Source organism: Pinus tabuliformis, chromosome 1_1, assembly GCF_031772625.1.
Source record: "Pinus tabuliformis cultivar Carrire ecotype Pingquan chromosome 1_1, CPIR1, whole genome shotgun sequence".
Classification (NCBI taxonomy): domain Eukaryota; kingdom Viridiplantae; phylum Streptophyta; class Pinopsida; order Pinales; family Pinaceae; genus Pinus; species Pinus tabuliformis.
The window spans coordinates 391556747-391572652 of NC_142297.1; positions in this window are offsets into that span (position 1 = coordinate 391556747).

Below are 15906 nucleotides of genomic sequence, written 5' to 3' on the forward strand. Positions count from 1 at the left end.
CTAGCAACACTCTCACACTTATCACACTCACACCAGCTATCTATCAAAGCACTAACAACACTGTTCAAACCAAGAATTTTCCAACTAGCTGATCATATCAAAGGTGAGTGTTTAAATAGGAGAAGGAGTCTCCATGAAAGGTGGAAGAGAGAGCTTATCCCCAAGGAAGGTAGCACAATTGACGGAACTGCCACACCAGGGAAGGAAGGGCGACACAAACTATGCCAACAACCAGGTTTGGAGTCATCCAGAAGGCCGACTGTTGGAACAAATTCGCCCAATCTGGATCATCACGGCTACATAACTGAGCTTCCACTTTGACATCACTAGTGAGCAATGTAGACAGTCAGATCATCGCCAAATATAACAAAAATCCCCGCACTGGTGCATGAAATCGGTCCATCGTGAGAAATAGATGTACTTCCGCGCTGGCAGCACGGCTGGACTGTTTATGAGCACTTTTCAGCGTGTATATTAAGTCCATAGTCGCGATGAGGCAGATAACCTAAGAAAAGTGGGTCAATTGGCAGCACAAGAGAGCATTTTTTCAGCATGAGCATGTTTGAATTGGACACATGACACAGTGAAAGGATCGGGAGTGAAGGCAGTGCTAAATTACTGTGTAACAATATGCAGAGAAGAGAAAGTGCTAGATAAAAAACAGTCCAAATGAGATGAACTACAAGTGGGGAGAGGAATGGTACGATTCATACCTGAAGATGGCAGGCCTCCAGAAGGTGACTGTGGTCAAGACTGAGAAGGCTTCGATCGATTCGGTGGTCGCCCTTGCTTCTTTGGCATAGGAGGTGCCACTGCCCCATCATTGGGAATCTTCTACTGAGTGTCTGGAAACTATGTTGCGTCTGGGTCCATCATGGCCAATGGAACTCGTCTCCTGGGCAGTGCTTCCTGATATGTATGTTGCTGAGAGGCTCCTTCTTTTTTAGTAGATTGAAATTTCTTCTTCTTCAGCAGAGGGCAGTCCTTAAAAATATACCCTACCTTATGGCATCGCCAGCACTGAAAGGGGATGCCCTCATAATCCAACAGTTGCCTTCTGGTATAATTCCTCCAACAAATATCAATGAACTCCAGTAAACCCTCAGACAGGTCCAAGTGAACCAAGATCCTCGCGTAGACTAAATTTCCTGTTGTCTGATATGATTTATCAAAAGTGAGATATATACCCAGTGCATTTCCAATGAGTCTGAAAACATCCTCGGTCCAGAAGTGTAGAGGAAGGCCGAGCAATTGAACCCAGATTGGCCCTACATCAACTCTTTCCCTCGCCAGGTCGAAAAGGGGAGTCTAGCGCCGAAGGAGAACTGGTGCCAGGTCTAAATGCCATACCGTGGATAGAACCCAATTTTTGTGCTCCAAGCTGCTAAAGTGTAGAGCAAACCATCCTTTTTCAACGATCTGAACCTTTGGTATTTCCTTAAGGTTTTCTCCCCAAACGTTTGAGGTCCATTGTTGTAGCTTTGCTACACTATAGTGTCGACCACGTACCCTATCGACCAATACCTTTGTAGCAATTTCCATGGCATCTAATAGATTGATGTCTTCAGCTATGTTGGGTGGCGTAGCGTAGGCACGAATTGTAGGGCGTCGTTTCTTTCTCGATTGTCTTGGAACCCCTGTTTCTGTGGCCTCTTGTGAAGAACCCGGGATCAAGTGGTCTAGAGAGACCCTAGGATTTTCTGTTGCCTCCTGAGGGATGGTGGTGAAAATACCTGATATGGGTCCAATGCTAGTAAAATGACCCTGTGTAGTTGCCGAGTAGGACCTTGATGCTAAGTGCTTCGCAGCCTCCGTCTTCGAACCCCAAGGGGGGTCGGGAGAGATGAGACCTGTCCCCGCTGAAGGAATCAGAACTCTTTCAGGGTTTATGGTTTGACAAACAAGGGCTAGGGTTTGACAAACAGGGGCTAGGGTTTGATAATCATGTTTGACCAACGGGAGTATTGTGAGCCTGCGAACACGGTAAGCTGGTCTGAGAGATGAGAGCTGGATGTGTGGCTGCAGACTTGGGAATAGAAACCAGTGAAATGAGTAGTCTGGTGATCGAAGGAAGGGATTCTACCTCATCCGTAAACTCAGACATGAATGGGAATAAACCGACATCTGTGGTTTTAGTGGGGGACCATGAGGGCACATCCTCCAAAGGGTCCATGAAATCGCCCAAGTTGTCCATTGTCGGGAGTAGTTATGACAGCTACCAGACTAGGACAACAAAATGACAGTCAACCATTGGAGAAAAACCTGAGGGTTTCGGAAAACCAGGTTGGGAGAGGGTAACTGTAAGTAGTTGGGGCAGACATGAGATAGACTGAAGTAGGTCACAGCCAGTTAATGGACTGGTGTATGTGTAGCCATAGTAGTTAATCCCCAGACATCGCAGCATCGAAACCTCGTAACGCCTTCCTCGCCTTCCTCACCATCCGAAATATTAAGCACTTATATCAAACACCCATGAATTTCACTGCATTGCTATATATATATATATATATATATATATATATATATATATATATATATATATATATATACATACAAATATCTATATATATATATATATATATATATATATATATATATATCGATATATATCTATATATATATATATATCTGTATGTATGTATATATATATATATATTATATATATCTATATATCTATATCGATATATATCTATATATATAGATATATATATATCTATATATATATATATATATATATATATATATATATATATATATATATATATATATATATATATATATATATATATATATATATATATATATATATATATATATAGTCTGGAGCATTTCGCATATCACAATCGGCCCGGTTCAAAGTTTCATATATACTGCACCATAACCTCTCGGACCCACCAATGATTACAAAGCCTAACACATAAATTTTCAAGTCTGCAATTTGGATTTGACTGTGTTTTGTGACAGTTTTCAGTGTAAACAGAGTTCTCGCTTGTAGGACTGAATCAATGTATGGATTAAAGACCAGGGGGTCGATTCTTTCACGATTGTTATTTTGATGTTATAAATTCTTCATGAAGGCAAAGATTTGTTGTTTTAGGCATTTTATCATTTGTTCGTAATCATAAGGCTAATATGAATTATCTCTGCAGGTGAGCTCGAGTGGATCCAGTAGCAGATAGAGGCACTATATGTCTAGATGACACCTCTGTAACCCCGGTTGGGTACTGCAAAGGTGAAGCATGCAGAAAGGGAGATGGACCATCATTATGCATGATGAAGGCTCGCTCCATGGCAAGGAAAGCACAACATCAATCCCTCAAGATGTCACTCCTTCCAGAAACGCCTCAAAACATGCCGAGTGTGAGATGGCGAACACGGCGTTTCAAGTTTCCCTCATGAAGCGAAAAGAAATAATAACTATTCCACACAGGTGGAGTGAAGGGATACATAGCCATGCTCAGTTCCTTCAACACCTATCCATTTCCCGAGAAGAAAAACGCTCCAACAAAGTGACTTCAACATGGCAGCAACCTCACCACTCCTATCCCTGTGTACTCGATTTTCATTCCAAAAAATAGTGGGGGAGATGAAGAGGCAGGGAAGACCGAGAGTGAGAGTTTTAGCATAAATAGTACCCCCGAAGAGGGGAAGGGGCTTTTGATTTTCGAGAAGAACAGTGTTGCTTTATTGTGAATGAGGAGGATTGTTTTTGAGGGAAGAGGGAGCCATTAGTTTCAAACTCATTGTATTGGTTTGGATTAGAGTGTTGTTACTGGCATGAATGTAAATGTGATTTATATTTATGCATATTGATGACTTACAGTTCACTATTGGTCTTATTAAATTGAATGTGATTCAGTTTCATTGTTAACTTGTGAATGGTCTCTGATTTGAAACTAAATTAAACATCAGTTGTAGTTTTAATTCCATATAAGAATGTGGATACCTATATGAGTGATTGGATTGCAATTTAGCTTTAATACAACCTTTTCTAGCCATGAATTCAATGATTGATTCATTTGGACTTGAATCTATGCATGATGTTTAACCTTCTTTAGCACGCTCCTCCTGAACATATATATGATGTTTAAACCTTTGTATCATGCTCTTGCAGGATAGATTAGAGTAGTTAGAAGTAGTATCGATAGGATTTAATACATAGAGGTTAGCTGTTTGATTTTGTTGTTTTAATTGAAGTCCTCCTCCCGAAAGCAATCTTTCGACATGTTCAAGCAGTTTACGGGGTCCCTTAAAACCCGTCAGAGCTAGCCAATCCAAATGAAAGCAAGTCTAATTGGGGCTTTTGATCAGGTTAGTTCCCCTTGTTGGCATTGTGCATATTAGCCATGTCAATAGGACCTATAGGCAAAAATACCCCAAGGACAGGTGAATGTGGTCTTATCTTGGTCTTCTTGGCAGATTTGGATTTGGTTGTACCCACTAAATCCATTTAGGAAAGAAGAGAACTGCTTCCCTACCAGGCCATCTAGCAGTTAGTCAATGAAGGGCAGGGGAAAATAATCCTTCTTTGTGGCTTTTTTAAACGCCCTATAATCTACATAATGTTGGAAATAATACTGAGAGGGGGGGGGTGAATCAATATTATCAAATCAATAATTTAATTTTCAAAACTTATTTGTATATGCTACTTCAGTGCAATGAACTAGCATGTATACGCAACTATAATTAATGAAACTAGCATATATGCAGAGATCTTTTGATTTAACCAAATTATCATGTAGTGAACTTTAATTAGTATATCAACAATTCATTAGACAATGCAGTAAAAGCAGAGTAAAGCATCACACATAAGCAACACACATAAACACCAAGATATAAGGTGGAAACCCAATGTGGGTGAAAACCACCCGCTGCAATCGTCTTTGTCTTCTTTTAATAATAAGAAAAATTATGTTTACAATTTTTGTATTGGTGCAACCTTATACCAATATGCAGGCTTCTACCTGCAAAAGGCTACAACCTTCTCTCATTCTCCGGCTTTTACTGGAAGGGAGATACACCCCCCTAGCTCTTGTATTAGATGGTATGTTTACTAGTACGTAGGTGCTGGCCTACAGAAGGCTACAACCTTCTCCTTTCTTCTAGGGACCACGTTTCATAAATTTTCAGACTGGATCCATCAACAATGTCATTCAATCATCAAATATATCTGCATCAACCAATCTCTTATTGAACCAAACACAACCAAATCAATCAATCACTTTGAAAACCCATCAATCTGATCTTTTAGAATGTTGTCACGAGAATACAGTAACTAGAACCCAAGCCAAAACCTAGAACACTACAACAACAAACAACAGCAACTAAAACATGACTATAAGGTTTACGCTACTTTCTTGTGTTGAACCTTTGTGTATACGCGCTTTCCTCAAAGTCAACTAGTACATCTGCAAATATTAATTCATAATTCTGCATCTATACTAGACTTCAGTTATACCCAGATCATATCATTTATAGAATAATATATGTGTCAGTATTTAGATCTAGAATATTCATGAGCAAAAACACATAATGATAGTTCACTTTACACCTTAAGATCTCGATCCATCATTAGATCTTATCCTCCATCAACCGCTAAGGTTCATCCTTGGTTCAGATCTAGCAATGCACCATAACCCAATAACCTACATGCCAGATCTCACTCTTCATCAGATATTCAATGCTTGAGTACCTTGGCCTAATGATCTTCTCCTCCTTTTATAGTTTTAGGCCTTCCTCAATACCATGGACCAAAACCACTTAGGACCAATACCTTGGATCAAATACCTAGGGTAAATACCGTGAACCCGATACCTTGGACCAATACCATGGATCAAAATACCATGGACCAAATACTTCGAACTAAAAACTTAGCTTTCCAGGGTATACACACTTTTCCTTTTGGGAAAGTGCATGTGTACATATACGTGACTTGTATCCACATGTATACGTGGCTTGGCCAATGGTGAACCTGTGTATACCTCTCTTTCTTCATTCTGTGAAGTCTGATCTGTAACTCTAAGTTGTTAACCTGTTGTATTGTGATCAATCATCTAAGAGAGTTCCATTAAGGACAACACCTGTGTCATAATGCCAACAATCTTCCCTTTTGGACTTGATGGCAACAACCAGACCAAGTCACTCTCCCCCTTTGACATCAAGGGTAAAGGGTCATGCTCCCCCTGAGTGCATGCTGAATTCTCTGATATGCTGAAGTGTGCTGATTGGGCTCCCATGATCGAGTCCATGCCCCCCCTGAGCATAAGCAAGGTATGCAAAAATATGTTCTAAAAGAAGAACATGACTCTATACATGCAGCAAAAATGACCTTCCTATCACCACTGACTCATACATACATACATATCCCAACCAAGTGGGGATATACTAAATTTGACTCATCCACCCAACTAAGTGGGGATATATCAATTGTTTATACATGTCAAAAACAAGAAACATTACATCATCCATCCCATGCATAGTGTGGTTACAAATTAGGTCTTTTTTTATGACCGTTACATTAAAAGATATACGTGACATATATAACAAAGACCAAATATCTTAAACAAGACCATGATAGTCATTAGCAGCATCAGTCAATCAACAACCATACCAGCAACCATGTTCTCCCCCTGAACCTGTTCCACCTGAAACGAAATCTGCACCAAGATCTTCTAAGATAATGCCAACAATGAATTATTAGAAGCATATGCTCCCCTTGAACCTATGTCAAATGTTCACTATCAGATCTGATCATTTCATATATCAAAAGAGTTATCAAGGAATCATCATCAATCAAATATATATCAAGTTATCAACAACTTATGAGAGCCAACATATTTCCACATGTCATCAACAGACTATAACCATCATGAAGCAGAGCAGATAATTCACTGAACCATATCAGACCCCTTTCTCTTGAGTCTAGCCCACTGCTTTTCCTTAAACCAACATATATGCGATTGTACCCATAGAAACCAACGTATATATGCAACTACACTTCATGAAACTCATGTATAACCACCTTTCTCTGAAGAAGATAAGATTTAATAGCAGGATGATGCAACAACTATTGCCAGCTTTTGTCTAAGATATTCAAATGTCTCTCTGGGCAGTGGTTTAGTGAATGTATCAGCAACCGGTTCTTTGGAGGGAACATACTCCAATTTGACCTTTTTTTCAAGCACTTGTTCATGTAGAAAATGATATTTGATGGGTATGTACTTATTCTTGGAGTGCATGAATGGATTCTTTGAAATACTGATGGCATTTTATTATCACATAAAATGGAGATGGGTGGTGTACATGTGATCTGAATGTATTGGAAGGTTTGCATCATCCAAAGTAGTTGTGTGCAGCAAGATGCAGTAGCCATGTATTCTGCTTCAGCTGTAGATAATGCAATTGAACTTTGTTTCTTGCTGAACCAAGACACTAACCTGGAACCCATATAGAATGCACCACCACTAGTGCTTTTTTTGTTATCAACACTTCCTACCCAATATGCATCTGTATATGCATGAAGTGTAAGATCTATATCTCTAGGATACCATAAACCAAAGTTCTATGTTCTTTGAAGATATTTTAAAATCCTTTTGATTGCCTGAAGGTGTGTTTCCTTAGGATTTGCTTGGAATCTTCCAACTATTCCCACTGCATTCATGATGTTCGATCAGGTACCTATTAGATAAAGCAGACTTCCAATCATGAATTTGTAAATTGGTTGATGTACTGTTGTTGATTCATCATTTGAGCTAATATTGCATCCTATTACCATTGGGGTACATACTGATTAAGAAACTTCCATGCCATACTTTTTCAGGATCTGTTTGAGATATTTGGTTTTTGCGAGAAAAACACCATCCTTAATTTGTTGAACTTGTAGACCAAGAAAGTAGGTAAGCTCACCAAGCAAGGAAATTTCAAATTCTTGTTGCATTACGGAGGCAAAATTCTGACTCATGGATTCTTCATTGCTACCAAAAATGATATCATCAACATACACAACAATTATTAGCAATTTATCAGTGTCCATCTTTGTATATAGATTGTTATCTGCTGACCCCTTTGAAAAACCCAATTGGTGGAGATATTTTTCAAGACGGTAATACCATGCCCTTGGAGCTTCTTTTAGATTTATGAGTTTGCATACAAGTTTTGCATCATTTCCAAGTATAAATCCTTCTGGTTGTTCAATATAGACTTATTCTTCTAAGTCTCCATTAAGAAGGCAGATTTTACATCCATTTGGTATACTTTGAATTTCTGAAAACTAGAAAGGGCAAGAAACATTCTTATGGCTTCAAGTCTAGCAACAGGTGCAAAAGTTTCTTAAAAATCTATAACTTCTTGTTGACCATATCCTTTACAAACAAGTCTCGCCTTGTTTCTAATAACTTCTCCATTTTCGTTCAGCTTGTTTTTGAATATCCATTTAGTTCCTATGATATTCTTATCATGTGGTCTAGGAACTAATTCCCAAGTATTATTCTTTTCAATTTTCTCAAGTTCTTCATTCATGGCCTTGACCCAACATTCATCTTTCTATTCTTCATTTACAGTTTGAGGTTTAGTGGAAGATAGTAATGCTAGATAGCTTGAGGCTTCGGCAATGGTTCTTCTTGTCTGCACACTTGCCCCTTTTTCCCCTAAAATTTTAGTTTCCAGATGATTTTTCTAAACATACCTAGATAGAGTCTTTTCTTTTATCGGTATATCTTCTTTTGGTGATTCATTGGTTTCTTCATCAGAATCAATGTGATTTGATGTGGGAAAATGTTCCTCATCTTCTTCATTTTCATAACCTTCAGTTTTTCCCTGTTTTGGATTTTTGCATGCTTCATCAACCACAACATCAATACTTTCAATAATTTTCCCAAGTATTTTATTATAACATTTATATCCTTTACTTCGGGATGAGTAGGCAAGAAGAATACATTCATCTACTTTGGGTTCAAACTTACCAAGTTTTTCATCAGTCCTTTTGATGTAACATTTGCTAAAACTTTGAAGTATTTTACAGTGGGAGTCTTACCATACCAAAGTTCATGTGGAGTTTGAGTTTTTTTTACCCGAACATTTTCTTGGTTGAGAATAGTGATGGCAGTGAATGTAGCTTCACCCCAGAAGGTTGCAAGAGTTCCAAATTCATCTAGCATAGCATGAGCCATTTGTTGAATAGTTATGTTCATCCTTTCTACCACTCCATTTTGCTGAGGAGTCCTTGTAGTGGAGAACTGCCTTTTTATTCCATGTTGTTCAAAAAAGTCAAAGAATTCATCCGAGGTAAATTCCCCTCCTTGATCAGATCTGAGGCATTTGATTTTGTGATCTGATTCATTTTCAACGAAAGCTTTGAAGGCTTTTAACTTTTCAAATGCTTCATATTTATTCTTTAGAAGACCTATCCAACACATTCTGGAAAAATCATCAATGAATAATATAAAGTATTCTTCTCCACGAGGTGACTTTTTCCTTGATGGTCCACATAAATCAGTATGAACAAGTTCAAGAGGATTACTAGCTGACCCTTCCCTTTCGATGAAGTGATATCTGGTTTGCTTATCGAATTGACATGATTTACATATAGTATTTTCAAGAATGTTGATATCTGGAAGATCACAAACAACCTGGAATCTACATGCTTTTCTTATTTGAGAAAAGCTTTGATTCCCCAGTCTTCTGTGCCATAGCAAGTTTTCATCAATTTTGCTTAGATAGCATTGTTGTTGTCCTCCCTTGAGTATGTATAGGTTGTTTGGAGTTCTTATACCTTTGATCACGGTTTCTCCTATATCAATCTCACGAACAACACACCCATTTGATCGAAACACTACTTCATTTCCTTGATCACACATTTGACTCACACTCAACAGGTTATGATTTAAGCCATCAACATACATAACATTCCCAGCTTTAACTTTTTCTTTCAAGAAAATAGAGACTTTACCTTTTATGACAGTTGGAGTGTCGTTTCCAGCTGAGACACTCTTTTCCTTTTCTAAGGCATTATATGAGTGTAGTTTTTCTTTGTCACCTTTCATGTGTTTTGAGCATCCACTGTCGATGTACCACTAGTTTTCTTGTCCTTCTACATACAAGGCTATACCACATCTTTCTGTTCAGGGTTCTTTCTTTCTCCATAATTTGGGATCTAATGGAGTTTTCTCCTTTTGAGATGTTTGCCTAAATTTACTCTTGCATTCAAATTCTTCATGACCAAAGTTGTTATAGATTGAGCATTCTTTTTCATTTTCAAGAAGAGAAAAGTTATTATAGGAACTTTTATTGATCCCTGTCACATTCCTTTGATTTTGTGCTTCTCTAGTCATGATGGTTTTGTAAGCAACACATTGAGCAGCTTTGTGTCCAAAATTATGACATGAGAAACATTGACCATTAAAGAAGTTCCTACGATTATTGAATCTATTGACCTGGTGATTGTAATTTCTATTGAAATTTGTCTTTGAAGTAAATTGAGTATGATTTACCTGTGGTTGATAGTGGCTTCTGTTCATCCTTCAAGTAAATTGAGCCTGATTTACCTGGTGATATGCTTTATGCCTTTGTTGACGATTGTCAAATTGTTCATTTCTCTTTGCTGCATCAAGATAGCTTTTAGTGCAGGTTGACAACTTCTGTGATTGAGATGCTTCTTCAGTATATCCAAGACCTGTCTTTATCAGAGGAGAACGCTGCACTTTGATAATTTCATTTAAGGTTTCTGATCCTTTAGCAAATCTAAGATTCAGAGATTTTTTTTTCTCAAGATCCTTTCTTAGACCCACAATTTCACATTCTAGTTTTTCATTGTGTTTTTCTCTTTCAACAAGTTGGTATGTCAAGGTATCTATAATCATATTCTTTTCTTCTAAACAGATTTTGAGTTTAGAGATTTCTTCATAAAGGTCATCTTCATCTAAAGCATCCAAAAATTCATCATCTTCATAAGCCATCAGAAGTCTATAGTCATTATTATTTTCATCTTCATCACTATTTGATAGACCATCGCTATCTTCATGAGTATAGTAGCTCTTTTTACTTACACTTTGTTTTCTATTCCATTTTGCAGATTCCTTCCCTTTATCATATTTATCTTTATGAGGACATTTGGTAGCATAATGACCGACTCTGCCACATGCAAAACATTTGAAAGCTATTTTACCTCTTAATCTTCCGGAACCTCATTGAAGTTTATTGACAAAGTTTACTTCCTCTTCTTCTTCTAAGATATGTCTTGATTCATTGAGTTCTTCTTTTCCTTTTGCTGAAGCTTTAAATGCGGCTTCCCTCATATCTAATGGACCTCCTTTTCTAATCTCAATGGCAGTTAAGATTCCGTGAAGCTGTGTCATAGTAATAGTCTGTAGATCCTGCTTTTCTTCTATGGCAGATACTATTGATACAAATTTAGCACATAAGGATCTTAAAACTTTTTCAACTAAGGTAACATCCTTTATCTGTTCACCCAGATTCTTCATGCAATTAACAACCTCATCTATACGCAAGAAGTAACTAGCTATACTTTCATCATTGTGCATCTTGAGAGTTTCATATTGAATTCTGGAAAGCTTGCAATTTAGCATGTTTTACTTGAGAGTCTCCTTCGTAGCTTAGAACGATTTTGTCCCATATTTCTTTGGCTGATTTGGGCTGCATAACTTTGACAAACTCTAATTGTGATGGACTTCCTAATAATGTATTGACAGCCTTGGCATTGGTTTCATATTGCTTTTTACCTGCCGTATCTGTAGGAATTGCTGATGGAAATGTATATCCTCCTTCCACGATTTCCCATACATCTGTTCCAAGAGATTGAAGATAGGTTGTGGTTCTTACCTTCCAATAAACTAAGTTTCTCCCATCAAATATTGGTGGTCTAATGGATCCCCCGCTTTCTTGATTACTCATGATGATGGATTTACCTTCAAGCGATCAAGCTTCTTCTGAAGGACTTGATCTGATACCAATTGTTGGAAATAATACCGAGAGTGGGGGGAGGGGTGAATCAGTATTATCATATCAATAATTTAATTTTCAAAACTGATGTGTATACGCTACTTTAGCTCAGTGAACTAGCATGTATACACAACTATACATAATGAAACCAACGTATATGCAAAGATCTTTTGATTTACCCAAATTATCATGTAGTGAACTTTAATTAGTATATCAACAATTCATTAGACAATGCAGTAAAAGTAGAGTAAAGCATCACACATAAGAAACACACATAAACACCAAGATATAAGGTGAAAATCCAATGTGGGTGAAAATCGCCTGCTGCAATTGTCTCTGTCTTCTTTTAATAATAAGAAAAATTATGTTTACAATTTTTGTAGTGGTGCAACCTTATACTAGTACGCAGACTTCTACCTGCAGAAGGCTACAACCTTCTCCCATTCTCCATTTTCTACTAGAAGGGAGATACAACACCCTAGCTCTTGTACTAGCTGATATGTTTACTAGTACGTAGGTGTCGGCCTACAGAAGGCTACAACCTTCTCCTTTCTTCTAGGGACCACATTTCATAAATTTTCAGATTAGATCCATCAACAACATCATTCAATCATCAAATATATCTGCATCAACCAATCTCCTATTGAACCAACCACAACCAAATCAATCAATCACTTTGACAACCCATCAATCTGATCTTTCATAATGCTGTCACCAAAATACAGTAACTAGAACCCAAGCCAGAACCTAGAACACTGCAACAACAAACAACAACAACTAAAACATAGACTATAAGGTATACACTACTTTCTTGTGTCGAACCTACATGTATGCGCGCTTTCGTCAAAGCCAACCATCGTATACATCTGCAAGTATTAATTCATAATTCTGCAACTATACCAGACTTCAGTTATACCCAGTTCATATCATTTACAGAATAATATATGCATCAGTATTCAGATCTAGAATATTCATGAGCAAAAACACATAATTATAGTTCACTTTACGCCTTAAGATCTCAATCCATCATTAGATCTTATCCTCCATCAACCACTAAGGTTCCTCCTTTGTTCAGATCCAACAATGCACCATAACCCAATAACCTGCATACTAGATCTCACTCTTCATCAGATATTCAATGCTTGAGTACCCTGGCCTAATGATCTTCTCCTCCTTTTATAGTTTTAGGCCTTTCTCAATACCATGGACCAAAATCACTTAGGACCAATACCTTGGATCAAATACCTAGGGTCAATACCTCGGACCCGATACCTTGGACCAATACCATGGATCAAAATACCATGGACCAATACTTTGGACCAAAAACTTAGTTTTCCAGGGTATACACACTTTTCCTTTTGTGAAAGTGCGTGTGTATGTATACGCAACTTATATCCGCATGTATATGTGGCTTGGCCAATGGTGAACCTGCGTATACCTCTCTTTCTTCATTCTGTGATGTCTGATCTATAACTCTGAGTTGTTAACCTACTGTATTGTGATCAGTCATTTGAGAGAGTTGCCATCAAGGACAACACCTGTGTCATAATGCCAACACATAAATCCTCCACTTACCATTTTTCATGGGAACTAACACTAAATGAGAGACCCACTCATTGTCTGAGATAGGGTAATGGAATCCTACATCTAGCAGTTTTTGCAGTTCTTCTTTGACTATGTCTTTGAGCTGGATTCATCCTCCTTTGTGGTTTCCTGATTGGCTTGCAACCTTCTTTGATTCATACGTGGTGAGTACACACTGAGGGGTCTACTCCCTTCATTTCCTTATAACTCCAAGCAAAGGCTTCTAGGTTTGCTCTCAACATGTTGCATAACTCTTCCTCTTCAAGAGCAGACATAGATGGATTAATTTTCAAAGTTTACTCTGGGCTGAATTCTATGGTTTTGGAACAGAGTGGGTTGGAATCGGACAAGCATAAGTCAATTGGATGATTGTTCTGGGTTTCCCTTACTTCTTCTTCTAAGGGTAATGAACTAGGAGTTGGAATTTGGAGTAGGTGTTCAATTAAGTCATCCTCATCTTGGTGTCCTCCTCCTATGGTTGCTTCCAAAGCATAAAGTTGGGAAGAATAAACCACATCTTCTTCCTCCTGCTCCAACCATAAAGGTAAATCATGCCCTAGGGAAGGTTGAGCAGGAGGGTATATGACTAACTGTTTGGTCATATGCCCATTATTGATGGTCATATTCCCAGATCTGCAACTAATGTAAGCATCATTTGTGGCCAACCATGTCCTCCCAAGGATGAGTGGGTAACCAGTAAGCTTAGCCTTAGGCTAGAGAACTAGAAAATTTGTAGGGTACTCCCAGGAGTCAATGGAGACCATCACATCCTCCATAATTCCCTCAGGGGTGACTATGGAATGGTCTGCAAGTTACAAAACTATTTTGGTCTTCCTCAATGACCCTTGGAGGTTGAGCTTGAGCATGGTGTCCTTGGTCATCACATTAATGGCAGCCCCAAGATCAATCAGAGTGTGTGGTACAATGGTGCCATTGATGTGCACATCTACTATAGGGCTTCGAGGGTCCAAATATTTTGGACATATTACCTACCCCAGAATTAATCAGATAGCTACCTAATGGCATTAATGGTAGGGGCATCCCTTTTTCTTCTTCCTGGATGCTTGAAGCACTTCTCCTTAATCAACTTATTTTAAATGGGAATATCTTTGGTTGCCTGGAGAAGGGGGATCTTTACACATAGATTTTTCAATTCTCCCAGAAGTTTAGTTTCATATGGGGTAGGTTGGAGTGGTTGGGCTAATATCTCAGGAAAGGGTGGATTTATTTTAAGGTTGCCTTCCTCTCTTTCTTCCTCAACCTCCCTATGTGGAGAGGGAGGTTGGTTATCAGGGAGAATTTTCCCAAATCTTAGGTTGATCTCTTGGATTTCTATAGCATAAGCTGGGTATGATGTATCTCCATTGTATACTTGTTGAGCCTACCTATTTTCCAAGTTTGGATTTGGCTGGGTAGGCATATGGGGTTGCTTGGGTCGAGTAGAGTGCGGGAGTTGTGGTTGGGTAGGTGGTGGAGGCAATAGGGCTAGAACATTGTTGAATTGGGGCCTCCACCCCTGGAGTGGGGTATTCCACTGATGTTGTGGTTGAACATAAGGTTGAAATGACTGGTTAGATGGATGGGAATGATACTGAGATGCATAGGACCAAGGAGGGGATGTAGACCATGAAGGATGAGTAGGGGGTCCCCAACAAGGTATAACTATGGTTTGGTTTGGGTTGTAATATGCATGGGATGACCCTTGCATACCCTGTTGGTATGGTCTAGGCCCAAGAGGTCTCCTTTGGTTGATGTAGCAAAGCTACTCAGTGACTCCTTCAGCTCCTTGATATACAACTTTGAGTCTAGGTAAAGAAGCGCACTTGTCTATGGAGATGTTTTCTTCACAAACCAAGAAAATCTCAATATAGTTCAATGGACATCCATTCCTAGGATGCCTCCTAGTGCATCTAGGACAAAATATGGCCAAGGTACTCTCTACTTCCTCTTGATTCCTTTTGATGTTCATGGTGTCCAATTGCAAGGCAAGGGTTTGCAGCATATCACTTTTGAAATCTTCTAGCATATTTCCAATTACACCCTTGATGGATGAGTTGGAGGATGATGTACTGGCCATAGGTTGACTACCCCTACCCATTTTCCTGGCTGCCATAGAATGGTTTCTAAAGATAGTCTTGATATCCTCATAGGGTAATTGGTAGATATCTCCTCCTAATAACATGTCTAAGGTATTCAAAAGATCTTCCCTTACTCGTCTAAGCAGGACCAACTTTAGTGACTCAGTGTCAAGTGTGCACCTGGCCCTTTTGTAACCGAGCTGGAATCTTTCTTCATAGTCTTCTAGGGATTCATCCTAGCCTATGGTAATCCTGAAAATCTCTTCTTTAGTATCCTTTGACCTACAAT